This window comes from Bos javanicus, chromosome 24 (genome assembly GCF_032452875.1).
Source record: "Bos javanicus breed banteng chromosome 24, ARS-OSU_banteng_1.0, whole genome shotgun sequence".
NCBI classification, from domain to species: domain Eukaryota; kingdom Metazoa; phylum Chordata; class Mammalia; order Artiodactyla; family Bovidae; genus Bos; species Bos javanicus.
Genome location: NC_083891.1, coordinates 38,277,794 through 38,305,298, shown reverse-complemented (window position 1 = coordinate 38,305,298; position 27,505 = coordinate 38,277,794). Strand labels below are relative to the sequence as shown.

The 27,505-nt window shown below is 37.9% G+C and overlaps 1 protein-coding gene across 6 annotated transcripts in view; it reads left to right on the top strand.

Annotated features, from left to right (window-relative positions):
- Positions 1-27,505, top strand: part of DLGAP1 (DLG associated protein 1) — a 784,377-nt gene that overhangs the window by 92,802 nt on the left and 664,070 nt on the right. For all 6 annotated transcript variants that reach the window (XM_061399853.1, XM_061399852.1, XM_061399850.1 and 3 more), the window contains exon 2: positions 21,610-21,755. The gene's annotated coding sequence lies outside the window, so the exon portion shown is untranslated. The remainder of the gene's footprint in view (positions 1-21,609; positions 21,756-27,505) is intronic.

Below are 27,505 nucleotides of genomic sequence, written 5' to 3'. Positions count from 1 at the left end.
TTTTATGAATGACTATGGCTTTACCTACTTGTGCATCATTGATTCTCAAATTACTATCTCGACTTCTTTCGTGAACCTCCATCTTCAGTAAATGAATGAACATTTCCTTGTGAATATCTCGTAAGAACTTTGTATTTATGATGTTACCATCTCCTTCCTTCATTTTCCTCTCCCTGAGATCTGTGTTTCATCTCCCTTCTCTAACTCAGCTCAAAATCTTTCTCCTCCACATTCAGAATATTCAGTAGATCCTGCTGATTTTGCCTCCTGGATAGTTGATGAGATCCACCCATTCCCTCTGGCCTTACTACCTTTTCCCTAAGACTTAAGTCTCTGTCTTTCTCACCCAGACTATAGTGCTGTCCTCTTAATTACAGTCTGCCCTCGGTGCCTGTGGCTTCCAGATTTTGGTACTCTTGGGGCATCCTGGAACCAATGCCCCATGGATTCCAAAAGACAACTGTGGTTTCCAGCCAGCCGTTGTGCTCCCTGATTCTACTCCTGTCACAGGAATAGGTACAACAGCACATTCACCTCTGTATCACTGCCCTACTGAAGGAAGCTCCAGCCTGATCACCTGCCTAGTCATTTGTGTCTATATCACTGAATTGTGTTAGTCCCATTTCTTTGAATACCATTCTCTCGTCCTTTTTTTTTTTTACTAAGGCAAGAGTTGTACCAGATATTCTTCCCTAAATCTACCTGCCAATCACCCATCTCCATCCGCATACTTATTTCTGTTCCCTTTTACTCTGGGCAAAATTCCTGTCCTCTCCAGTCTGCAGGAGCCTGGGCCTCACTCTCTGTCCAACACTCACAGTGGCATCAAAATGAAGCCTGTGATTTTACTTCTTGACATTGTGCCTGGCTGTTCATTTTGACTGTGGAAAGACTAAGGCAGGGTCCTTAGACAGCTGTCATAGTTCTAGGGGAAACCGACAACGTTAAGTTATTTGAAGTAAGGAAAAAGAACTAGAAGTTGTCGACAAGTAAGAAATTGCATAATGATTGTAGTTCTTGATGACAATTCACATTAGAATGTAAGGCTTGGTAGCTTCTTCTCAGCTAGAGACAAAGTAGAACAAGTATTTGTTCTCAATGAAATACATACACACACATAAATGTACCAAAAACTTGGAGAATGATTCCAACTGATGAGTACATCTCGGACACAGGAGGGGCATTTCTATTTCTGGCTCTCCCATCAGATGATTTTGTGACCTTCCAGACTTGTCTGTACTTATCTGAACCTGTTTCCTTCCACTAGAAAGATAGCTAGCTCTCTCTGACATAGGGTGGGGGTCAGCTGCGTTGCTTAAAATTTTGTAGTAGTCTTTTACTTGGCTCCACAGTTACTGCTGCATCAGTGTTTGCAATAGAGAAATAGAGGAAATGGAAGAAAGACCAGTGTTCTGCCTTCAGTTTTCCCTGTCCTCTTATCAACCAAGAGAAGTATGAATTTTAATAACAGTTTTATTTCAAATGGCATTCCATGGAGGAGTTAATCATTTCTCTATTAAAGACCTTTCAGTAATATTTTACCACCGTTAAAATTAAAAAAGCATTATAAATCTGTAGTAGTCAGAATGCTCCAAAGAAATAGAACTTAAAGAATAATAAATGTATCTAGATATAATCTATGTATCAAGTGCTTTATTTTAAGAACCTGGGGCTGGCAAGTCTGCAGGGCTGACCAGAAGTCTGGAGACCCAGAAAAGAGTTGACATTGCAATTGAAGTCTCAAGACAGTCACTTGGCAGAATTCCCAATTCCTTGGGGCAAGTCTTTTTCTAAAGTCCCTCAACTGATGGGAAGGGGCCTATACACTTTATGGAGGAAAATATGTTTTCTGTGTTAATCTCATCGAAAAATATAGCAGCTTCCAAGAATACTGGAGTGCGTAGCCTATCCCTTCTGCAGCAGATCTTCCCAACTCAGGAATCAGATTGGGGTCTCCTGCATTGCAGGTGGATTCTTGACCAACTGAGTTATCAGGGAAGCCCAACATCCACACACGTTTGACCAAATACCTGAATACTGGGGCCTAGCCAATGTGACACAAAATTAAACCTCACAATATCTAAACCATAAAATTTAAGGATCATTGGCCCAATTGGGAGAGAATAGGAAGGAAAGATTGGTTAGAAAATGCTTCATACGTCAGAACAAAACTGTAGCCATGGTGATGTGTCTGATTGTACCACCATTAGAGCTATGTCTTTGGTATTGTATTTAAATGGATTATTTTTTTCTGAGGATCATGAATTTACCCCAATGTAATCACACCATGTGTGTATTGATGTTTGTTTTAAAGTTTGCTAAAAATACATTGTATATTTTTTGTTGTTCAGTTGCTAAGCTGTGTCCGACTCTGTAACTCCATGGACTGCAGCGTGCTAGGCTTCGGTATCCTTCACTGTCTCTTGGCATTGCTCAAACTCCTGTCCATTGAGTTGGTGACTCCATCCAACCATCTCATCCTCTGTCGCCCCCTTCTCCTTCTGCCCTCAGTCTTTTCTGATGAGTTGGCTCTTTGGCTCAGGTGACCAAAGTATTGGAGCTTTAGCATCAGTCATTCCATTGATTATTCAGGGTTGATTTCCTTTAGGATTGACTGGGTTGATCTCCTTGCTGTCCAAGGGACTCTCAAGAGTCTTTTGTGGCACCACACCTCAAAAGCATCAATTCTTAGGTTCTCATTCTTCTTTATGGTCCAACTCTCACATCTGTACATGACTACTGGAAAAACCATAGCTTTGACTGTTCAGACCTTTGTCAACAAAGTGATGTCTCTGCTTTTTAATATGCTGTCTAGGTTTGTCGTAGCTTTTCTTCCAAGGAGCAAACATCTTTTAATTTTATGCCTGCAGTCACCATCCACAGTGATTTTGGAGCCCAAGAAAACTGTACATTGCTTATGTCCTTTGTACAAATACATGTTGATAAAAAAAGATTCACCAATTCTTTTTAGCATTTTTAACAAAGCAGGTAACCAGCTAAATGCTAAAGTAGTACCTCAAAAAAAAAAAAAAAAAGCTTAAGTTTCCTTAAGAAGCTAATTTACTGTTTCTGAGTGTTCCCTCTGTCCTTGTAAATCATTTTAATTTTGTATAACATTTGGGTGAATTGCTAAATTTCTTAACTTGATTTCTCAGTGCTTCTGAGAGAAGCAGATACTTTGAATTTAATTAGAAAGTTCGCAGTTTTTGTTGTAAAGGAAAACTTATTTGGTAAGATGAAGTGAAAGCAATTTAAAGAAGATAAAATTAGGAAAGTGATCATAAAGGATACATTTTTGAATCTAAAAATATTGACTCAAATCATTGACCAGGTGATTTTTCAAAGACTTCTGAAAGCCATGTGCCAGCTAATTTCTCTGAAATTAGACTATGCCAGTTTGTCTGATGTGTCTACACTGCTCTCTCTGAATAACTAACTATATTATGTGTTAGACGTAATTGGTGTTTAAAATTAGTCTGCTTGCTCGTCTTGAAGCAAGTGCTTTGTAATTTAGGTCAGCAAAGAAAATGCCAGTGTACTAGATTAGCACGGTTTTAGCTGTTTTTGTTCAGCAGCTGCAGAATACGAAAACTTTGTCCTTCCCTCCTGGACTGACCGAGCGATATCCTAAATTATTACATACCATTTACATGTTACAAAAGTGAAGAGCAAAAAATCAATTTTTCTACAAGATTACTTTGCTGCCCGTCTATGTTTGGTTTGTGTTTGATCCATGGCATGAAAGATCAGAAGCATTCCTGACTTTGGATATTGCCCTTGGAAGTAGGCATGGAAAGCGTCTGGAAGCATCTTAATTGAGGCTGGAAGAGTTCACTTTTGAAAGGGTGACTGACAGGTTCTTACTATAGTGAGAATCTTTAAGAATTAGGAATCAGGGAAGAAGCAAATAAATTTTTTGAAATCATTTGTATAAGTTCATCTACACTCAGGACATTTACCTATGGGTAAAGTCTTTATAGACTTTTTTTTTTTTTCTAATCACTCCTTCATGAAATTTTAATACATGATTTAGACTCTGTTCCATTCATATTCTCTGGCCCTTGGAGTAAAGTAGCTAAGATTTTTCACTTCCTGCAAGAAACAGTCCTTGTTTCTTATAAAGATACATAACTTCTTTAGTTTTTTTTCTAGCAGACTTAGAAATGGATAGTTTTATATTAACGAAATCAGATTTTGTTTTCTCAGAACTCCAATTTTCCAAGAAAAATTCAACTTCCCCATATCCCTTATAATGGTTCAGATTTTTCCATTTTTGATAGCTTGATTTAACATAGATTTATTTACAACTAAAACTATCTTAAGAGATGATTATTCGGGATCTAGATAGTCTGTTTTCAGGCTTCAGGATGACTTAGGTTATTTTATATTGGAAATTTGCTCAGTAGAATCCAGATCACAAGGCATTTTATTGCAGAATATATATATTTGCATCATTTGGCAATATCTAGATGTTTATAGATTTTTGGCCAAAATTGTCATAATTTGTTGCAATCTTAATGTTTTTCTACTTGAAAAAAACAGAGTATCTTGCTTAAGAGGAAAGTCAAGATGTATTTATACTGACATTAAAAAAAATCTTTCAATAGTTAAGACAAAAGACAACAGCCAAATAGTTTAAGTATTTCATTTCTAATGGATAAAACTAGATGATATTTTATTGACTATAAAATTGTAAAGAAAGGATCAAGTGAATTTCTTTATTTTTAAGTCTCTGCCTATGATACTTCAGTTTAGGAACACAGATTTTCATTTATTTGTGCAATTCTCATGCATATTTTTCCACTACCAATCAAATAATTTATATTTTAATAGCTTTATTGAGGTATACATTGCATACAATTAAATTCATTAATTTTGGCTGAGATTTTAAAGTGCCCCTATAGAGTTATATGCAGAATACATCATGAGAAATGTGGGGCTGGAAGAAGCACAAGCTGGAATCAAGATTGCTGGGAGAAATATCAATAATCTCAGATATGCAGATGACACCACCCTTATGGCAGAAAGTGAAGAGGAACTCAAAAGCCTCTTGATGAAAGTGAAAGAGGAGAGTGAAAAAGTTGGCTTAAAGCTCAACATTCAGAAAACGAAGATCATGGCATCTGGTCCCATCACTTCATGGGAAATAGATGGAGAAACTGGAAACAGTGTCAGACTTTATTTTTCTGGGCTCCAAAATCACTGCAGGTGGTGACTGCAGCCATGAAATTAAAAGACGCTTACTCCTTGGAAGGAAAGTTATGACCAACCGATAGCATAATAAAAAGCAGAGACATTACTTTGCCAACAAAGGTCCATCTAGTCAAGGCTATGGTTTTTCCAGTGGTCATGTATGGATGTGAGAGTTGGACTGTGAAGAAGGCTGAGTGCTGAAGAATTGATGCTTTTGAACTGTGGTGTTGGAGAAGACTCTTGAGAGTCCCTTGGACTGCAAGGAGATCCAACCAGTCCATTCTGAAGGAGATCAGCCCTGGGATTTCTTTGGAAGGAATGATACTAAAGCTGAAACTCCAGTACTTTGGCCACCTCATGTGAAGAGTTGACTCATTGGAAAAGACTCTGACACTGGGAGGGATTGGGGGCAAGAGGAGAAGGGGAGGACAGAGGATGAGATGGCTGGATGGCATCACTGACTCGATGGACGTGAGTCTGAGTGAACTCTGGGAGTTGGTAATAGACAGGGAGGCCTGGCGTGCTCCGATTCATGGGGTCGCAAAGAGTCGGACACGACTGAGCAACTGAACTGAACTGATAGAGTTACACAGTCATCATTCTGATCCAGTTTTAGGCTATTTTGTATCACATCAGAATGACCCTTTAGGCTGTTTGCAGTCAATTCTTGTTCCTGCATTTATACCCCAGGCAGCCACTAAGCTGCTTTCTGTCTCTGTAAATTTCCCTTTTCTAAACTTCTCTAAGTAATGGAATCTGCTTGCTTTGGGTTTAGATTGCTGTTCTGTTTCTAGTTTTTTAAGAGGAAAACTTTGGTGCAGTATGGCTACATTTCTTTCCATATCCTTGTGTTACTACTGTCGTATTTTTACATCTCTTATAAATCCAACAATAGAGATGTGCGTTACTTATTTTATACTGTTAGCTTTACTGTTAGTTGAAGAAAAAATATATTTACACAGTTTTTATATATTATCCTATATATTTATCTTTTCTGGCACTATATTTCTTCTTGTGGATTTAAGTTACCATCTGGTGTAATTTCCTTTCAGCCAAAAGACTTTCTTTAGAATTTCTTCTAGGGCAGGTCTGCTAACAGTGAGTTATCTCAGCCCTTGCTTATCTGTGAATATTTTTTCTACATCTTCATGTCTGAAGGGAAATCCTACTGGATATAAGATTTTCAGTTGACTTTTTTATCCCCAACATTCTAAATACGTCATCCTTCTCCTGAGCTCTCTGTGATAAGTCATTTCTTTTTTCTAGTGTCTTTCAAGATTTTATCTTTATGTTGGCATTTCAGCCATTTGTCCATGATGTTCCTAGCTGTAGCTCTTTTTGTTTGTTGGAAACGTTTAGGCTTTTTGTGGATTAAGTTTGTCATCAAGTTTGGGGATTTATTGGCCATTATTTCTTCAAAAATAGTCTGTTTCTTTTTCTCTCTCATCTCCTTCTGGGACCCTGATTTGCACATCTGTTAGTGTTCTTGTTGGTAGGCTTTAGGTCTCTCTCTGTTCATTCCCCATTCTTTTCTTTCTGTTTTTAATATTGTACCATTTCTATTGATCCTCTGTTAAAGTTTTTTCTTTTGTATGCCACCTCAGACATGCTTTTGAATCCTTTATGACTTTTTGTTGCAGTTACTCTATTTTTTTTACTCTACAACTTTTCATTTTCTTTACAATTTTTCTTATATTCTCTAGTTAAAAATCTCATTGTCATCATACTTTACTTCTTTTAATTTGGCTTCTTTAGTTCCTTGAATATATTTGTAAGAGCTACTTTGCAGTCTCTTCTTCTAAACTCTACATCTAGACTCACTCAGTTTCTGTTTTCTGCCCTGTTCCTGACTGCTGCTGCTGCTTAGTCACTCAGTCATGTCCAACTGCGAACCCAGGGGCTGTAACCTGCCAGGCTCCTCTGTCCATGGGGATTCTCCAGGCAGGAATACTGCAGTAGGTTGCCATGCCCTCTTCCAGGGGTTCTTCCCAACTCAGGGATCAAACCCAGGTCTCCCACATTGCAGGCAGATTCTTCACCATGTGAGAAACCAGGGAAGCCCAAGAATACTGGAGTGGGTAGCCTATCCCTTTTCCAGGGGAATTTCCCTTCCCAGGAATTGTTCTGGGGGCTCCAGCATTACAGGCAGATTCTTCATCAGCTGAGGCACCAGGGAAGCCCTTTTCCTGGCTACAGATCACAATTTCCTGTTCTCTGCATGTCTCAAGTCTCTTGCTGAAAACTGGACATTTTAGATAATACAGAGACCTCAGATTCTGCCCCCACATCCCGGTTTTATTGCTTTTCTCTTGGTTTGCTCACTTTGTGTCTCTGTGCCACATTTTGTCTCACACAATTTCAGACCTTTTAATTGTTGTTATATTTGTTATGATCTGTGATCAGTGATCTCTGATGTTGCAAAAAAGATTTATAACTTGCTGAAGGTTCAGATGGTGGTTAGCATTTTTTAGCAATAAAGTATTTTTAATTGGACATGTACATTATTTTGCTAGGCACAGTGTTGTTGCATGCTTCATACTCTACAATGTAGTACAAATGTAACTTTCATACACACCAGGAAACCAAAAAATGTGGGTGACTTGCTCTGTTGGATTATTTGCCTTATTGTAATGACCTAGAAGCAGACCTGTAGTATCTCTGTGATGTGTCTGTATAAATAAAGTATACTATACATATACAGTTTCAAGATTTTTACATTTTTAAGACATAGAATACTTCTCAGTCTGAAAATAATGCTTTCTTTAATCTAGATTTGCTCATCATACAAAAAACAACCAAAGAGCCAAAGGCCACAGAAAGTCTTTTACAATGAGCAGGGATGGTCTTGTGATGGGAGACACGGACCTTGCTAGTGTTGGTTGCTGCCTCCTGAGGACCCGGAGGAGGCTGGGCTGGGCTTGTTTGGCTTGTTGTGGGGCTCCCTTTTGGTGCTTCTTATAATGACATAAGAGAACAGATGTAGACACTTCAGGTCATTTAAAACATGTCAGCTAGAGAAAGGTGATGGACACAACCTGTGACTTGCTGCCCTATGTTCAGGGCAAGATTTCACTGATCCAGGGCATACCTCAGAACCCAGAAAGAGAAAAAGAAAGAACAAGACAATATAAAGCAATTGTAACAAAATAGGAGATAAGCAGCCCAGGGTTCTGAAGGTAGTAAAAACCAGAGAGCTTCAGCATGTGTCAGTTTGTATTTTAAATGCAGTAAATCCTTGACCTCATTTAAAACAGGGGTGTTTTCTAAGAACCAGAATTGTTACCCAGATGCTTGCTTTCTTGCCTTTGGTCCCTGGACTTCGTAGATAGCCTCTTGGCCTGTATTTCTGCTTGGAAGACGCTTTGGAGTGAGTAAAGGAGCACCTGTAATTCTGGGTTGATCGTCCTCATAATGACAGAGGACGTTAGTGTTTAATTGTGTTGAGGGCTCAAAAAGTCAAAAATCTCTCTCTTTTCTCTAGGGATTTGCAATCACTCATGCAAAGGTAGTGGGGAGTCACACTCCGAGAATCATCGATGAAGAAGCATTAAATCACATAAGAATTAAGGCTTAGACATTTCCTGCAAAATACTGTCATCAGTGTCTATTTGAAGAAAAGAGCATGTACAGCTTGAATGGTGGTGGTTCGTGGAGGGAATGCTGGCTTTTCTTAACTTGAATGGAAATACTTATGGGAAAGACAGGGCTTACCAGCTGGTTCAGTGGTCAAGAATCCACCTGCCAGTGCAGGAGATGGAAGAGATGTGGGTTTGATCTCCTGGATCCCCCGGAGATTCTCCCCTTGGGAAGATTCCCTGGAGATGGCAACCCACTCCAGTATTCTTCTCTGGAAAATTCCATGGACAGAAGAGCCTAGTGGGCTACAGTCCATGGGGTCACAAAGAGTCTAACACAATGGAGCAAACATGCAAGCAAGCAAGATGGGAAAGACAAGATGACAGGTGTGGGTAAGTGGATGAGAGATTTCTTGGCTGCTAGGACCATGTCAGGCATCCAGGGCTACTTTATAAAACAGCAATCAGAGGACATTCATCTTTGTTGAAGGAAAGCCATGCCATGGCCTGTGTGTTTCTGTGTCCTTAGAGCAGGTGGATCTGTGACTTTTGCTCAGCAGGTGCTGAGTAAATGTCATTAGCGTGATCAATAGAACTTTAAAAAGACAGAGATGTCTTTCCAAGCCACGGTGAGAGAAAGCAGTGCTGTGAGACTGCTGGCTTTGCACAAAAATGAGGAGCTGGGGAAAGACAGAACTTTGGGAGCTTTTTTCTCCAAAGGCTGTAATTCTTGTCACGTAGAATAAAATGGACCTGTCATGTGACAGATACGTTACCAAATGCATGTGTGTGCCCAGTACACAGTGAGGCCAGACACTGAAACACCAAGGTTGGGGGCAAAGAAAGGTTTGTTGCAAGGCCATACAAGGAGATGGGTGGCTCACACCCCAAACCCCAAACTCCTTGAAGGATTTCAGCAAAGCATTTTTAAAGGCTAAGAGAGGGAGAAGGTGGTGTTGGTTGTTGCAAACTTCTTGGTGCTGGAATCCTGTGTTCTTGCCACTGCCCTCCTAGGTTAGGTCATGATGTGCCTGTAAACCTCCAGCCAGGCACATGTTGTTCTCTATTCTGCAACTTTTTGTCTCTTCAAGAATGGAAAAGTGTTATACCTTTAAAGGTGAGAGTCTTGAGAATGGGCTATCTTGAATATTTCAAGCTATTAGGCCACATTTTTTTTTTTTGATTGGAGGATAATTGCTTTACAATTTTGTGCCAGTTTCTGCCAAATATCAATGTGAATCAACCATATATATGCGTGTGTCCCCTCGCTCTTGTACATCCCTCCCACCCCATCCCACCCCTCTAGGTTGTCACAGAGCACTAGATTTGAGCTCCCTATTACTTAAAGAGTAATAGAATACAAAGGTTAAAGTAAAAGAAACAGATCCAATGTGGAGTCAGGTTTGTCCCTATTATAGATAGAATCTTGATGCCCGATACAGTTCCTTTCTTTGAGGTTGCATGAAAGAACAAAGTTGGGAAAGAAAGAAATTTGGCAAGAGATAGGGAGGTGTGTGGAGAAGGCAATGGCATCCCACTCCAGTACTGTTGCCTGGAAAATCCCATGGATGGAGGAGCCTGGTAGGCTGCAGTCCATCGGGTCACTAAGAGTCAGACACGACTGAAGCAACTTAGCAGCAGCAGCAGCAGCAGGAAGGTGTGTCCTTGTTTTGATGAAGTTGACAGATGCCTCTGAATGATTAAGTCCGCGTTTTTCCAGAAACTTTTCCAGAAACACTACTGTATTTTTCTTCAATGAGGATCTTACTCTATGACTCATTTCAGTAACTCATAGTTTTATTCCACATTTGTAAATTAAGTTTGGTCAGGCAGCCTGTGTGATTCCTATGGTAGAACTACATGTCACCTATAACAGAAGGAAAAAAACACATCTAAATGTTTCAAATATGCAAAAACAAACCTCCAGCTAAAGAGGGATCATTAGTCTTACATTGTAGCATGATTCAAATAATGTGTGAAACAAAGTAAATTTAAGTATGATGGAAATTCAGGATTCTATCATATTTGTGCATCAAATCTAAGTTATTCATCATGAAATGCTAATATTTTGATAAATGACTAGTTATAATACTTAGACTTTATTCAGAAGGAGAATAAACTGAAGCAGAAATGTATGGTTTTAGATAGTTTTTTAAAATTTTCATATGCTATAGATACAAAAATATTTTCTTTTACTGTGTGTGTGTTTCTTTTAAAGTTAGAAATGAAAATCTGTTTGCCTTAGGGAAGGAACTAAGAACTTAGCACGTGTATTAAAATTGTTTATTTCAGCACGACCAAGAACTTAAAAATGTGACCCTGGAATAAATAAGTATGGCTATTTTTATAAGTTCTTACAAACCAGAAAACTCCTCCCCCAAATATGTCAGGCTTAATTTTCTGCTCTGTGGAGCACAGCTAGTAGAATAGCAAAAGCCAGTGACATTTTCCGCAGTGTGAGCTGCCAACCACTAGAAGCCCGTGGCAGTGTTTAAATCTACAGCAAACAAGCTAACAATTGGTGGAGAGAGGATTATGTAATTCTTCTTATATATTCCTTTCTGTGGCGTTTGCATCACTATCAGAATCATAAAGGCAGAACTGGGGACTGTGTGCTAAGGTTTAGCCACAAGCCCATATCATGTTTATGCTGCTCTGCAGGTTTCTGGGGTTAACCTCTTCATCTTTTACTAGAGTCCTAATGAAATGGACTGTATTGAGATGTGCAGCCTTATGGTGTGTTAGGGCTATGATTTCAGTGGTCATTATTTTTGCAGAGTGGCCTATATTCATTCCAGAGTCTCCTGGGGAGCATTAATTAGTAAGGTAATAACACGTTGCTACCTGGGTTCTGATAAATGCTTCAGTAATTAGATCCAGCCTGCAAATTGAAACATTGGTAATGGCTTAGGAAGAATTGAATTCAGAGAAACTGAGAAACTCTATTGTGTGAAAAGAGTAGAAAAGCAAAAGTGTTAGTTGCTCAGTGGTGTCCGACTCTTTGAGACCCCCATGGATTGTAGCCCGTCAGGCTCCCCTGTCTCTGGAATTTTCCAGGCAAGGATACTGGAGTGGGTTGCCATTTCCTTCTCCATATGAAAAGAATAGATCAAAAGTCAAAAGAGGACTATTGAAATATAATGGACCAAAATATTTATATATTATGAAACTCTATCAAAGTTCTAGGGGAAATAAGAAAATGGTCCTATATTTAAGATGGATTTAGAAAAGGCAGAGGAACCAAAAAGAAAATTGTCAACATCCACTGGGTTGTAGAAAAAGCAAGATAATTCCAGAAAAACATCTACTTCTTCTTCATTGACTATGCTAAAGCCTTTGACTGTGTGGATCGCAACAAACTGGAAAATTCTTAAAGATATGGGAATACCAGACCACCTAACCTGCCTCCTGAGAAATCTGTATGCAAGACAAGAAACAACAGAACCAGAAATGGAACAACAGACTTTCCAAATCGGGAAAGGAGTACATCAAGGCTGTAGATTGTCACCCTATTTATTTAACTTATATGCAGAGTACATCACGCGAGATCTGGAATCAAGATTGCCAGGAGAAATATCAATAACCTCAGATGTAAATGACACCATCCTCATGGCAGAAAGCAAAGAGGAACTAAGAGCCTCTTGATGAAAGTGAAAGAGGAGAGTGAAAAAGCTGGCTTAAAACTCAACATTCAAAGCACTAATAAGATCATGGCATCTGGTCCCATCACTTCGTGGCAAATAAATGGGGAAACAATGGAAACAGTGAGAGGCTTTATTTTCTTGGGCTCCAAAATCACTGCAGATGGTGACTGCAGCCATGAAATTAAAAGACGCTTGCTCCTTGGAAGAAAACCTATGACCAACCTGGACAGCATATTAAAAAGCAGATACGTTACTTTGCTGACAGAGGTCCATCTAGTCAAAGCTATGGTTTTTCCAGTACTCATGTATGGATGCGAGAGTTGGATCATAAAGCAGGCTGAGCACTGAAGAGTTGATGCTTTTGAACTGTGGTGTTGGAGAAGACTCTTGAGAGTCCCTTGGACTACAAGGAGATCAAACCAGTCAATCCTAAAGGAAATCAACTGAATATTCATTGGAAGGACTGAAGCTGAAGCTCCAATACTTTGGCTACCTGATGTGAAGAACTGACTCATTAGAAAAGACCCCGATGCTGGGAAAGACTGAAAGCAAGAGGGAAAGGGCACGACAGAGGATGAGATGGTTGGATGGCATCACCAACTTGATGGACATGAATTTGAGCAAGCTCCAGGAGTTGGTGACGGACATAGAAGCCTGGCCTGCTGCAGTCCATGGGTCGCAAAGAGTTGGACCTGACAGTGACTGACCTGAACTGAAATGGTCCTGTGACAGTTCCTTTTTTGTTCCTGGGTCTGGCAATGACATTTTAGTAATTGCCTCACTTACCTGGCAATTGTGTTGAACAGAAGGGTGATAAATGAGTAAAATTTCTAGATAATGGAAACATATCCCAGCTGCCAGATTGAATTTATTGTATTATTTTGCTTTTTATAATTGACTGTGTATGTGTTTCCCAGTTTTTTCTCTTCACAGAAGATATTGCTTGTAACTGAACTTTTTCTTTTTTGTGTTTCCTTTATGGAATTTAGAAAAAAAAAAATACATTGGTACCTGGCCATGCTCAAGACACTGTATTATAGGACCTGTGAGTATAGAGGCTGATGGAGACCTTGAGCATTTTATATGCTCTTGCTAGATGTCAGTACCTCTGTGACTAGTCCCTACTTTTCCTATGTCAAGTGTGGCTTTAGAAATATTGTAGTATTTTGTCTTCTGGGACAGAATGTGAAATCCAAAAGGAAAAGGACTGTTTATTATTCACTTTTTTTAAAGTATAACTTTCAGAGGGAAAAATCATGGAGGACTACAGTTCAAAAAGATTTCAAATAAATGTTAGTTGATTGAGTTGGTGGAAATGGAAAATTCTAGAAATTTCACAATTATTGAGGGAAAATGTGATTACATTTTTTAATGTTAAGGAGAATTTAAATATGTTTTGCATTCATAGCTTTATATAGCTGGAAGTATTTATTTAGAAAAAATATAATGCATTATTTTATTATGCCTCATTTTAAGTTTGTCTTTTTCCTAAACAATCAGATTTGGTACACATATTTTTTCTAAGACATCCCAGAGTACTGAACTGTTGAGTATCCAATAACATTTCCCTTAATTTTTTGGAAAAGAAATAAACACTTTGAATGGATGGAATAGTCAGCATTTACTATAAGAGAGAGGATAATATCTTTTCTCACTCTTAAGAGTAATGAAGAGAGCTAAGCATCCATTTTCAGCAAAGGAGCTGGACAATAAAAACCATTCTTTTCCTTTTTTCTGTTATATGATGGAGAAATGGATTCTCAGAAATTAATACCCAATTTTATTGCATCCCTTGGAAAACTCTGTCTGATAGGTAAAATATTTAAACTATGAAAATGAAGACAAGAGGATTCATTCAAGAAAAAAAAATTTTAATTTTTACTGATTAATTACTTACATACAATATGACACATGCATGTACATGAATGTTAAAATGTACAGCTTAATGAATACAAGGTTGCCGGGGTCCAGCCCCGGCTGATCCAGGGTATTCGAAGGAGAGACGGCCTAGGCGACTATTTATATGCTAATTAGAGAGATAAAAAATAATAGAATGAGGATAGCTCAGTAGGAAAATTCAGTGGAGAAAAGAGGCTGAGTAGCTTGGTTTATGCAGGAGACCAATAAAACTTCAAGACAATTAGTTTGCACCACTTACGTAGGCCGCAGGCGCCCTCTCGAATAGCGGAAGGTGCCTCACCCTAGACACCTTCTCGAGTGGGTCTTAGAAGCCCAGGCATAATTAGTAAGCGTGGTGGGTTCCGCGCTGCAGATGGAGACTTCAGCCAGAATGTGAAAAGAATGACATGGGGAGACCAAGTGCTGGTGAGCAAGGCCCATAGCTTTATTTTCAACAGGGGTTTTTATACCCTAAGTTACACGTAGAGGATAATAGGGGATGCAAAGTCAGCAGTTTTTGATCCTTATCAAAAACCAGGGTTTCTTTCCTGCAAATTTATCGTATACAAATGGTTTAGGTGATTTACATCATCTTCTGGCCAGAAGGCCTACTAACATTTTATGACTCTTGACAAGGACTTATCAACAAAGACTTATTTTCTCTAAGAGTAATTATTTTAAGGTTTGGCGCCATCTTCCGAAGATAAAATTGCATTCCTATAGGGCGGATGTGTAATGGGTTTACAACAAAGGAAAGAATTTATTACCTTAAGGGTCTAAATTTACTAACACCAAGGCCACTACTTATTTTTTCTACGTACCAACTATTAATTAATACATATTCAAGGATACAATTCAGGGGATGTGAAAACTTGGCAACAAGCATTGGCTCATCAATGAAATCCTTTACTAGTCTTATTCTGACAGTTTCTAATTCTCTGAGAGGCTCTAAGCTATTTGAATATCTTAAGCTTCCCGTGCCTCTGGAGGCTGGGAGACTGTAAACAATCGTATGCATAGCTGTAGGAGTCCGGGTAAACTTGTCAGGCGAGTTAGAGAGCCATCTGAGGGGTTTGGATTTAAACACTCCTAGTTGCCCAGGAACTTTATTAATTGGAGCTGTAAGTTAGCTCTTTGACAAAGAGAGCGAGATGGTGGTGGGGGACAGCCCCCAGTAAAGTCAGAGGTGAGAGCACAAAGCAATAAAGTAGGCAGACTCTGGTTTTTTGGGGGATAGATGCTTGAGAATATCCGGGCGGACTCCTGAGGCTCGATCCCGCCTTTGCATATGCCGAGCCTCCTTCCTCATGAGCTTTGTCACGAGTGGAATGCCTCACCAGCTCCCGGCAGAAGGTGTTACTACACCTGTATAACCCCTATTGATAGGAAGACACAGAATATTATCACCAGCTCAAAGAACTCCCTTGCTGCATTTCTGAATACCTTCCAGAAGTAATCAGTATAATGCATTTTTTTTTTTACTATAAATTAGTGTCATCGGTTTCTTGAGTTTATGTCATTGGAATGATAAACTGTGTTCTTTTGAATTTGTTTAACTATGTAGTATGTCTGGTTGCTCTTTGCAGTAGGCAACAGTTGTTTGTTCTTTATGGCTAAAGAGCAGTCAATTTTATAACTGGTGCAATTTATTAACTGATTCTATTGTTGATAGACATTTGCTTTGATGCTAAGTTTTGGCTTTTATGAATAAAACAGCTATGATGATTCTTCTGTCCAATTTACACATGGACCAGTCATATAAGAATTCCACTTCCTTTATATCATTTTCAACACTTGGTTTTTGTAATTTTAGCCATTTTTCTAGAAGCTGTCTTGTTTTACCTCTCATGTTAGTCTACAGTCTACTTGGAATTATTTTTTCCATTTTGGATATAGTGTGGGAGAAGTAGTCCTTTTTTTCATTTTCAATCAAGTGCTACTTATTGGAAAACTTGACTCGTTGTTTTCCATACTGAATGGGATGGCATCTTTGTCATAAACGAGACAGCCATATATGTGGTGAGTTCTTGACTTTGTTCTGTTTTTTATTTTTAAAATTTATTTTAATTGGAGGATAATTGCTTTACGGTGTTGCATTGGTTTCTGCCAAATATCAGCATAAATCAGCCATAAGGATACATATATGTTCCCTCCTTCTTGAAACTCCCTCCCACCTTCCACCCCATCGCACGCCTCTAGGTTTTCACAGAGCCCAGATTGAGCTCCCTGTGTTCTACAGCAACTTCCCATTAACTATTATTCATATAATAATGTATGAATAATACCTATTCTCTTAATAATAACATAATAATAACATTATGTTAATGTTATTCTCTTAATTAGTTCCGCACTTTCCTGCCCCTGGCTGTGCATAAGTCCATTCTCTATGTCTGAGTCTCGATTGCTGCCCTTCAGATACGTTCATCAGTACCATTTTTCTGGTTTCCGTATATATGCGTTAATATATGATATCTCTGTAACAGGCTCTAGGTTCATCCACCTCACTAGAACTGACTCAAGTTTGTTCCTTTTAATAGCTGAGTAACATTCCATTGTATATATGTACCACATCTTTATCCATTCATCTGTCAGTAGAATCTAGGTTGCTTCCGTGTCCTAGCTATTGTAAATAGTGCTTCAGTGAACATTGGGGTACATATGTCTTTTTCAGTTATCGTTTTCTCAGGGTATATGTTCTGTAGTGAGATTTCTGGGTCACATGGTAGTTTTATTCCTAGTTTTTCTGAAGAAATCTTCATACTGTTCTCTATCACTTCAGTCCAGTCGCTCAGTCATGTCCGACTCTTTGCAACCCCATGGACTGTAGCACGCCAGGCCTCCCTGTCCATCACCAACTCCCGAAGTTTGCTCAAACTCATGTTCATCAAGTCAGTGATGCCATTCAGCCATCTCATCCTCTGTGGTCCCCTTCTTTTCCTGCCTTCAATTTTTCCCAGCCTCAGGGTCTTTTCTAATGAGTCAGTTCTTCTCATCAGGTGGCCAAAGTATTGGAGTTACAGCTTCAGCATCAGTCCTTCCAATGAATATTCAGGACTGATCTCCTTTAGGGTGGACTGGTTGGATCTCCTTGCAGTCCAAGGGACTCTCAAGAGTCTTCTCCAACACCACAGTTCAAAAACATCAATTCTTCGGCATTCAGCATTCTTTACAGTCCCAACTGTCACATCCATACATGACCACTGGAAAAACCATAGCTTTGATTAGATGGACCTTCTCCATAGTGTCTATATCAGTTTATATCCCTACCAACAGTGCAAGAGGGTTTCCTTTTCTCCACGTCCTTTCCAGCTGTTCTGTTTTATAAGTTAGTAATGTAAAGCTATTTCCAACACCCTTTTATTTACTGTAGAGATGTGGTATTGCTCAATTTCATTTTCCTTTTTTGTCTTATGAAGAGTTTAAAAAAACAACTTTTGGCATAATTGTTTTTTTCCATTATAAAACTTGCTTCTACTCAATTGTTTTCATATTCATTTTTATTCTTTTCTTTCACCTATTTGAATTTAGTTTGCTATTTACTTCCCAAGTACTTTTGAAATGTTTTTAAACTTTCATTTTGAAGTAAGTTGAGTTACAAAACGTTTGCAAAAGTAGGACATAGAGATCTTATAAACTTATCACCCAGCTTCACTACATGTTGACATCTTACGTAACTGTAGTACAATTAAAAAATCATGAAATTAATATTAGCTATAAAAATCAGTACCACTTATAAGCCTTCTTTAAATTTTTCCAGTTGTGCCACAGATGTCTTTTTCCTATTTCTGGATCAAATCTAGGATGACACATTGTATTAGCTGTCATATCTCTTTATTCTCCTTTGACTTGAGGAACTTCTCTAGATTTTGTCTATCTTTATGACCTTGGCATTTCTGAAAAGTGCTGGCCAGTTAATTTGAGGAATGTCTTTCAATTTGTATTTGTCTGATGTTTCTTCATGATGAAATTTAGATTACTCGTTTTTGGCAAGAATACCCCAGAAGTGATGGTGTGACCTCAGTGAATCATATAAGGAGGTAAACGATGTGGATGTGCCTTATTCCTAGTGGTGATAAGTTTGATCACTTAATTGAGGTGGAGTTTATCAGTTTTCTGCACTCTAAATTTACATTTTTTTGCCCTTTGTAGTTCGTAAGTTTCTTGTGGGAAGACAGTTTGAAATACACAGGTATCCTGTTTTCTCATATATCTTTGCCCACTAATTTTAGCTTCCATCACTGACTCATGGCTCTGTAACAGTTATTACGGTGGTGGTTATGAGAGGTTGATTTTTCTATTTGCATCATTCCTTCTGTATTTATTAATTTGAATTTTACTCTAAGAGTGAGCTATCTCACCCTTATTTATTTGTTCAATCACTTACGTGGAGTATGAACTCAAGAATATTTGTTATTGCTTGAGATAAAGTTCATGATGATTATCTGGCCGTCAGGAGCACCTTCAGGCTGGCTCCTGCTTCCTTTTGACCTGCCATCACAATTTGAGCACTGTGCTGACTTTCTGGCCCCACAGGATCCTGAGGACTAATCTTGCCCCATTCCCTTGTCACACTCATCTCTGCCACGATCCTGAGATCAGCCTTCCTCCCAGGATTTTGGGTTCCTCTTATTGAAGAAGAATACTTGGAAACCAAGTTCTGGGTTCTTGGTGTGTTCAACAAATTTTCACAATTGCTTCTAGGATTTCTCTCCCCTGACAGAAATAGGAGATAGTTGTGTATATACAAACACACACATGTGCACATACACATGTCTATATCTGTCTTACATCTATTTGTGTGTATACACACTCACACACATAATCATGAGTTCATATTGATGTATCTGATTCTAGTCCATCATCAGAGTTCATTCTAGCCCATTTCTGTTTCTAGTAGCTCTTGTTTTTAACACCAAGAAACTTTGTTTATTATCCTCAATGTATTTATTAACTCAGTCTGAAAATGTACATAAAGTAGTTTCACAATTGCAATTGTATACCTCTGTGAAAAACCAAATCTTTAACTAGAGTGCAGTATGCGTACAGTTCTTTTTGTCTGCAGCTTTAACGTATGCAATCAGAACACTGTTTCTGAAGTTTACTTAGGTTAGTTCTGTTGTTCCCCATCTTTTTCATTATGGTTATGTTACTTATTTATAATGTAGTGTCTATGGAAGGTCTTAATTTATGAATATTGTCATCTTCTGTTGCCTTAGCAAATTCTTTTATTATTTGAGGTACTGTTTATATTGATTCTTTAGCATTTTCCAGGTATCATATCAACTAGTAGAAATAGTTTTACCACTTATTATTCTTGATTTATTTCATCTGATTGCATTTGCTAATACTAATAATAAAGTGAAAAATAATAGAGCTACCAGACCTCCTCCAGAAAATATAAAATGTAAATATAAAATATTTACAAACTATTAAAACTTTGGTTTATGTTCTATTAAGAAAACAAGATTTGGTATTGTTATATCTAGAAAAAAAGGAAACCATAGAAAAACAGTCTAGAAGAAAATGCACTGTATTATTAGCAATGATTATGGCCGAAATTGAAGTGGAACTAAAAAGCCTCTTGATGAAAGTGAAAGTGGAGAGTGAAAAAGTTGGCTTAAAGCTCAACATTCAGAAAACGAAGATATTGGCATCTGGTCCCATCACTTCATGGGAAATTGATGGGGAAACAGTAGAAACAGTGTCACACTTTATTTTTCAGGGCTCCAAAATCACTGCAGATGGTGACTGCAGCCATGAAATTAAAAGATGCTTACTCCTTGGAAGGAAAGTTATGACCAACCTAGATAGCATATTCAAAAGCAGAGACATTACTTTGCCAACAAAGGGCTGTCTAGTCAAGGCTATGGTTTTTCCTGTGGTCATGTATGGATGTGAGAGTTGGACTGTGAAGAAGGCTGAGCGCCAAAGAACTGATGCTTTTGAACTGTGGTGTTGGAGAAGATTCTTGAGAGTCCCTTGGACTGCAAGGAGATCCAACCAGTCCATTCTGAAGGAGATCAGCCCTGGGATTTCTTTGGAAGGAATGATGCTAAAGCTGAAACTCCAGTACTTTGGCCACCTGATGCAAAGAGTTGACTCATTGGAAAAGACTGATGGTGGGAGGGATTGGGGGCAGGTAGAGAAGGGGACGACAGAGGATGAGATGGGTGGATGGCATCACTGACTCGATGGACATGAGTCTGAGTAAACTCCAGGAGTTGGTGATGGACAGGGAGGCCTGGCATGCTGCGATTCATGGGGTCGCAAAGAGTCGGACACTACTGAGCGACTGATCTGATCTGATGATGATGTAGTTAAATATTTTTATAAATATTTGTATTAACTATATTTTATTCTCTGCAGATCTGTAATGAAGATACTAATTTTACAATGAAAACATAATTTTTATCAATTTGACTTTAGTACACAGTCATCTTTGTTCTGTAAATTTGACTGTAAGCAATTTGAAAAAGTTGCCTTTTATCTTTTCATGATGGTAAATTACACCATGAATCAGATACTTCATGATAGAGAGGGAGAGAAATTTCTTTGGATGTTGTTTTAATATGTTTGTTTCATGTGCTGAAACTTACTAATTTGTTTCTGAATCACTCTGTCTCCTAAAACTTAGTAAATTTGAGATACATTTATAAAAATAGCATTTTATATTATATAGTTAAACTTGCCATATTGCCTGCTTTTCTGTGGAGAACATCAAACTGTGACAGGCAGCCCCCCAATATGAAAGCATTCAGATGCAACAGGAATGTTGAAGAGCATCAGACCTGGTTTAAGTGCCAGTGCTACTACTTTGTTGTCTAACTTCAGCAAATTGCTAATTCCCCAAGTCTCAGTCTCCTTATTTATAAAATAAAAGGAGTAACGTCTATTCTGAGGATGAAGTGAGGTCATTTCTATAAAGCACCAACCCAGTGCTTTATATTATGTGCTCAGTAAATGGACGATAATCTTCCTAACTTGTAACCAAGAATAGGAAAAAAAAAAAAGAAGGAATAAAATACCTGCTCTTCATGGATCACTGTCAAAAGCATTTTATTTGTATTCATGATTCTTTCCGTAGCCCTCTGTGGAGGGCACATATAGCTTCTCGAAAAGATAGCATGGGTGGCTGGGCTGTGACATGAAGTTTGTTCCTCTGACCTGGAGACCGTGCTCTTGATGTCTAAATGAGCCTGCCTCTGAGCTGTGAGTGTAAAGAGGAGAGTAAGGCTGCTATTCATGTGTATAAATAATGTTGGAAACTCGGTTAACAGATTGCATTTCTTGCGTTGCAGGTGAATGGTGCTCTTGAGCACCTTCTGCAGGAACCACTCACACCTGTTCCGGGGACACTTTCTCCAAAGGATCAGCAAGCATCCAGTTCAATTTCAGATTCATGGGGTTGCTGCACACCAGACACTGCTTGTCTCACTAAGACAAGGTGAATGTTTAAATATTTACTTCCTCTTGAGGATGATTTTTGATGTCATGACCTCTTCTGAAATATTTCTGCCTTGGTATCAGTCAGAAAGTTACAGTAACTAAATAGAACCGTGGCAGAGGGAAAAAATAGGCTACTGTAAAAAGACTTTGGTATATTGATTGCTATATTTATTAGATAAATGTGTGATGATATGTTTGGAGATATTTTTTATTACTTAATGTAAAGTATAATGTGTTAACATTATTGCAAGGGGAATTTCATGACAAGCATTCTTCTTTTAAAATATAACTGCAGTTTGATTTTATGAAACCTGTAATTGCTACAAACTATGCTGTTTCTACTGCTATAAAATCAGTAACGAAACTGGAGAGGCTATCTCTTGGAAACTGGTTGTGATAAAAATGTACCGAATATGATTATCTTTATGCAAATCCTGCCCTGACTGTGAGCTTTCCTTACCTGTACTAGTAGTGCATGTAACTTTACTTCTGCATACCTTCTTCTTAAAGGTTAAAACTTTCTGTTCCAATGTACGAAATTGCCGGTCAATCCATTTGGGGTTAATCATTGAAACAGAATTGAGGCTGGGAAAAGGTGGTAAAATCTAATCGAGTTGCAGTGTTAGAATAGTTCCTGCTGGGATTGTTTGGGGAGATGAAGAGAAGAGCAAGATGACTTTGCATCACTTAGAAAGATGGTCCAGTGGCCACTATATGGGCAGAAAAGAAGGGATGAAATAGGTGTTTTGGTCATGACATGAGGTTATCTTGGGTGGATGGATGTTGAGAAATAAAGGTTATTGAAATGTTTTCCTTCTTAAGTATATGACTTATTCTGCATCTCAGGTATCCGAGATTCAAGGTGAGTCAGTACCTCTGAGAATGAAATAGACATTTTCGTGGACTAGACCTCTTGGAATGGATATTCGTGTACAATGTGTAACAGTTGTTCAAGTATTTCATATACAATGTAGGGAAAGGGATGTCACGAAGATTTCCCAGTGAGCACAGCCTGGGAGATGAAAATGAGGAAAATGCCCCTGGTCATAGCATGGTGGCTGATTACATGGGCTATAGGGGACCAGATCAGTTTTTCTGGCTTGCGTCCTGATACTGCCACCTTTTGGCAACAACTCCTGTGGTAGTGCTACTACGGCTTTAGATCTTCCCTGTAGCTCAGATGGTAAAGAATCCGCCTGCAGTGCAGGAGACCTGGGTTTGATCCCTGGGTCAGGAAGATCCTCTGGAGAAGGGAATGGCAATCCACTCCAGTATTCTTGCTTGGAGAATCCCGTGGATGGAGGAGCCTGGCGGGCTACAGTTCATGGGGTCGCAAAGAGTCGGACACGACTGAGCGACTGACACTGCTGCTACACTGCTACCTGTGGTAGCTGTGAAAATTAATTGAACTAATTTTCAAATTAGCACACAATAAGTGTTCAAAAATGGGTATGATTGTGCAAGTATTTTTAAGGACTTTTTTTTTGGTAAAGACTTTTGCAGTTTGACCAATTCTTGATCTTATTATCATTTTCTCTGTGAGGACTTAAATTTCTTATCTGTAAACCTGCCTACGGTGTTGATTTTTCCTTAATCTCACCTGGCCAGCCCAGTTGGAAAGACATTACTGTATTTTTCAAGAGGAGATGGTTGGCTTTCAAATATGGCATGTATTATATTTCTCAAGATCGTTGGTATTTTAAATTTTATGATATCAAATCTACTTTCTAGCATCTAGTATAGGGTAAATCGTCTAACTTTTCTAAATAGTTTCATCTTTGAAATGGGAACAGTAGAATATTTATGACAGTTTTTGTGTGGAATAAATATGTAAGTTACAGTGCATGACCCCAAAATACTCAATACATGTGGTTACTATAACTATTACTACCGTTATTGTTCTTATTCTTCTTAATCACATACTTATTTACTTCTGATGTGATTGTGATGTCAGTCTTTAATTTGTGGAACTTTAAGCAGAATATTCAGCAGTTGTTACTAAAATACTGGTATGTGCAAAGTCTTATACCAGTTTTTAACTTTTGAAAACATGGTTCACCATCATTTTGTTCCCTCGAAATACAGTGTATTTCATTTGAACACCAATCTTATTTTCATGATGCTGTTAAATCTCTAAGGACAACTGCTTTTAAAACGCCTGAGACTTGATCTTTACTAGAGGAAAATTAAAACTTACATTTTAAATTGTTTCACATGTTGGTGATACTTAATATCAGAGTTTGTCTGTTTTATCCATCCAATCTTTCTAACTTTGCACTCTGTCTTATCTCCATGGTTCTGAATGTTTAGAACTTGATTCCATAATCCAGCCTTATCTGACTCAGGTTATATTTGTCATAATGCAGTACCAGGTTTGAAATAACCAGTGAATTTTAGAAAAGTGCAAAAAGTGGCTTCTTTCATATTAAGATCTGATAATGACCATGCAACGCTATGTTCCAGGGTTCATGATAATGTTCACTATGAACTGTTGTAAACAGTAAAATCAATTAAAAAAATTTTTTTTCTCCATTTTATTTTTTTTCTCTGGTTTTGTTTCCAAAATGTTTTTAAATAAGTTGTGTGAGCAAATAGGAATACTACTGTATCAAATGTTTCAACAGCATGCCTCTAAAGATTTATGGCATATGTAGGATTAACCAATAATATAAATTTTCAGTAGAGCTAATTTACCTTTTTATGTAATCTGGGCCTGAACCAGATTTTTGACAAGAACAATGTAATTATTTCACTAAAGCTTTGACAAGTAGGTATATCATAACATCTTTTAAAGTTGGCAGCAAGATAACATTAGATCATTTGCCACTTAAAGTATCTGTATAGAAAAAAGGACTTAAATTATGTATAAAAGTTAGAAACTTTTTACTGAAAAGGCAGCAAAATTTTAACTTTCTTTTTAGTAGTATAAAATGTTTCCTTCCTAATGTTTAAAATTGAAGAACTTTAAGAGTGTTTATCCAAATATTTAGTGTATTTTCTACTCATATCTTTCAGTATAATTTTTATAATTAAAAAATAAGAAATTAAAAAAAATCTCATTGCCTACCATTAAATTCCAAACATTATCAGATGCAGGGTATTTGTTTTAGGTGATCTCATTGTTACTAAATAGAAACAGTGTTTCTAGAAAGACTCCACTGCAAAATGAGGCGATCAGAGGAGAGCGTCAGGTGGAACGTGTTTCATCCCCATGTGTTTAGCTCTGCCTTTCGTTTTATCATGTTTTCTACTTCACTGTTTTATCAGAGACTTCTTGAGGGTAAGTAAGTAAGGTAAAAATCCTGCGAAGTAAGGTCGACGGTGATTTCTCTTGTGTTTGATGTCTCACAGAAATAAGCAGTGTCAAGCATGTCAGTGCCACTTAACGTTTCTGGACAATCCATCCTAATTTAGTTTCTGAGGACTCTTTTGATTGTTTTCTAGGAAAGGGAGGAATGGAAATTAGGACATTTTTTGTAGAATGGGAAAGTGTGAGGAGAAACTTGAGGTGTCTGATTGCATGCTTCTAGTGTATCCCAGAACCGCTCCTGAGAAGAAAAATCCTATTCTCCAGTGTCCTGAAGGGAACGAAATATTTGGTATTGGTATTGTGTGTGTGTGTGTGTACTCAGTCGCTTCAGTAGCGTCCAACTCTTTGTGACCCTATGGACTGTAACCGGCCAGGTTCCTCTGTCCATGGGATTCTCCAGGCACGACTGGAGAGGGTTGCCATTTCCTTCTCCAGGGAACCTTCCTGACCCAGGGATCGAACTCGTGTCTCCTGCATTGCAGGCAGATTCTTTAGCCATTGAGCCACCTGGGGAGCCCATTGATATTGGTGGTTAACACAAATTTAAGGTCAACTTTACGTGCTGTGACCTCTCATTAAGTCATTACCTAATCACATTTATATTGTTTATTGCAGTGTTCTGATAACCCAGATGTTGTGTTTCATTAATTTGAATTGTGTTGGAAAGTCTGCAGAGACGGAAAGCACTTCATACTTAAGATTTTTTCCCCCCCCCCAAAGGGTATAATGTATTATTCAACTTAGTCTAAGTTCTTATTTATTTTTATTTCTACTTTACAGTGAAAGTGAAAGTCGCTCAGTCATGTCCACCTCTTTGTGATGCCATAGACTATACAGTTCATGGAATTCTCCAGGCCAGAAAACTGGAGTGGGTAGCCTATGTCTTTCCCCTTATGTACATTTTTCTTACTTTACTTTTATATTCTTATTCTGAAAGTGTATAGATAATAGCAGTAACTCATAATTCTTGGTATGAATTGTCAGGAAAGAGCATAGAATTTCATACAGGCCTGGAATTAAATAAATTATGAAACATTTATATTCACCTTAGTTCTTAAATAGTATCAAAACTCCAGTTTTTTTAACAATATAGAAAATTTTCTAGGAAATTCATTTCATCTGTAGTCTCTAATTCAGGTTCACTTTTATAATATAATTGTAAGAAGATTGTGACCTGGTGAATTTTGCTTTTATATTCTTTCTAAAAGTTGATTTTATCTAGGAACGGCAAAATGTTTAGTCTGTTTCTTGGCATATTTACTCAAAGAGATCTACTCAGGTGTACTGAAAATCTGACTGTATAATTAAGAAGTTAGAGTGATTGTCAAGCGAAGAATAAAGTGGGTCCACAAATATCTTCCAACTTTTATGTTTGCCCTGAAACTAAATCTTGAGTGTGAAGGAAGGACTGAACAGGACTGAACACTGAACATGAGGTCAGAAGACTAGGTTGCTAACTCTGATTTTAGGCCACGCAGTTTCTTGACCTCATGAGATTTAGTTTACTTTTCCTTAGCAAACACACTTCACTGGATTATTGTCAGAATTAAATGAGTTAGTATTTGTGAAAGTGTGTTTGAACTTTAAGGCTCTTTGAAAATGGTGCATGTGGATATTGCAGTTACCAGTGGTGTAACATGGGAGCTTTTATTAGAGGAGTTTAGAGAGTATAAAATTCTGTTACACCTTTCAATTTAAAGAATTAGAAAGAGAAGCATTTTCAGTGGGTTTAATATGATGCTTCCTCTTACATGTCTCCTTTCATCTAGCACATGATGATTTCTGTTTTTTGTGGATAGAACATGTATGTTCAGAGTAAATGGTAAATACTGACATTTAATGCTTTTTGTTAAATATTAAACCCTTGGTAGATTATTCAGAAGACTTGAGTTCCCTGTCACTGATGTCAGAAAAATTCTAAACAAGGAATAGTAAAGACTGTATAAATTCAGCAGTGCTGATGAAGTCAATTAAAATTATTTATGTTCCATAATATAAATTGGAAACTGGAATGAAATGTAGCTCCTTTTATATCATATTGATATGTGATCAGGAAAGATAGGTAATTTATAATAGGCATAAGTTTGCCTTTATGAACTATGTTTCTAGACACCAAGAAGATAGTTTTTCTGGTGTAGATAAAAACTTGGTCCTGACTTACTGAGTTAGATGACATGGAAATTCAGGAGGTGGTATCGAAACCTGGTTTTGTCTGAGTCCATAGTCAAGGCTCTTGAGCACCGTGCATACCTTCTTCGTGTATATTACAAAGGAGGGGATGATCTGCAGTGTGCCAGAAGACTCTTCTGTCTCCATCAGTTTCACACAGTCTCAGCATGATATAAATTGTAAAGTGCTTATAGTAAGTTGTTTTGAAGGAAAATTTTAATGCACGAACAAGAAAGATATTTTTAAAGCTCTGCTACTAATTTTAGACC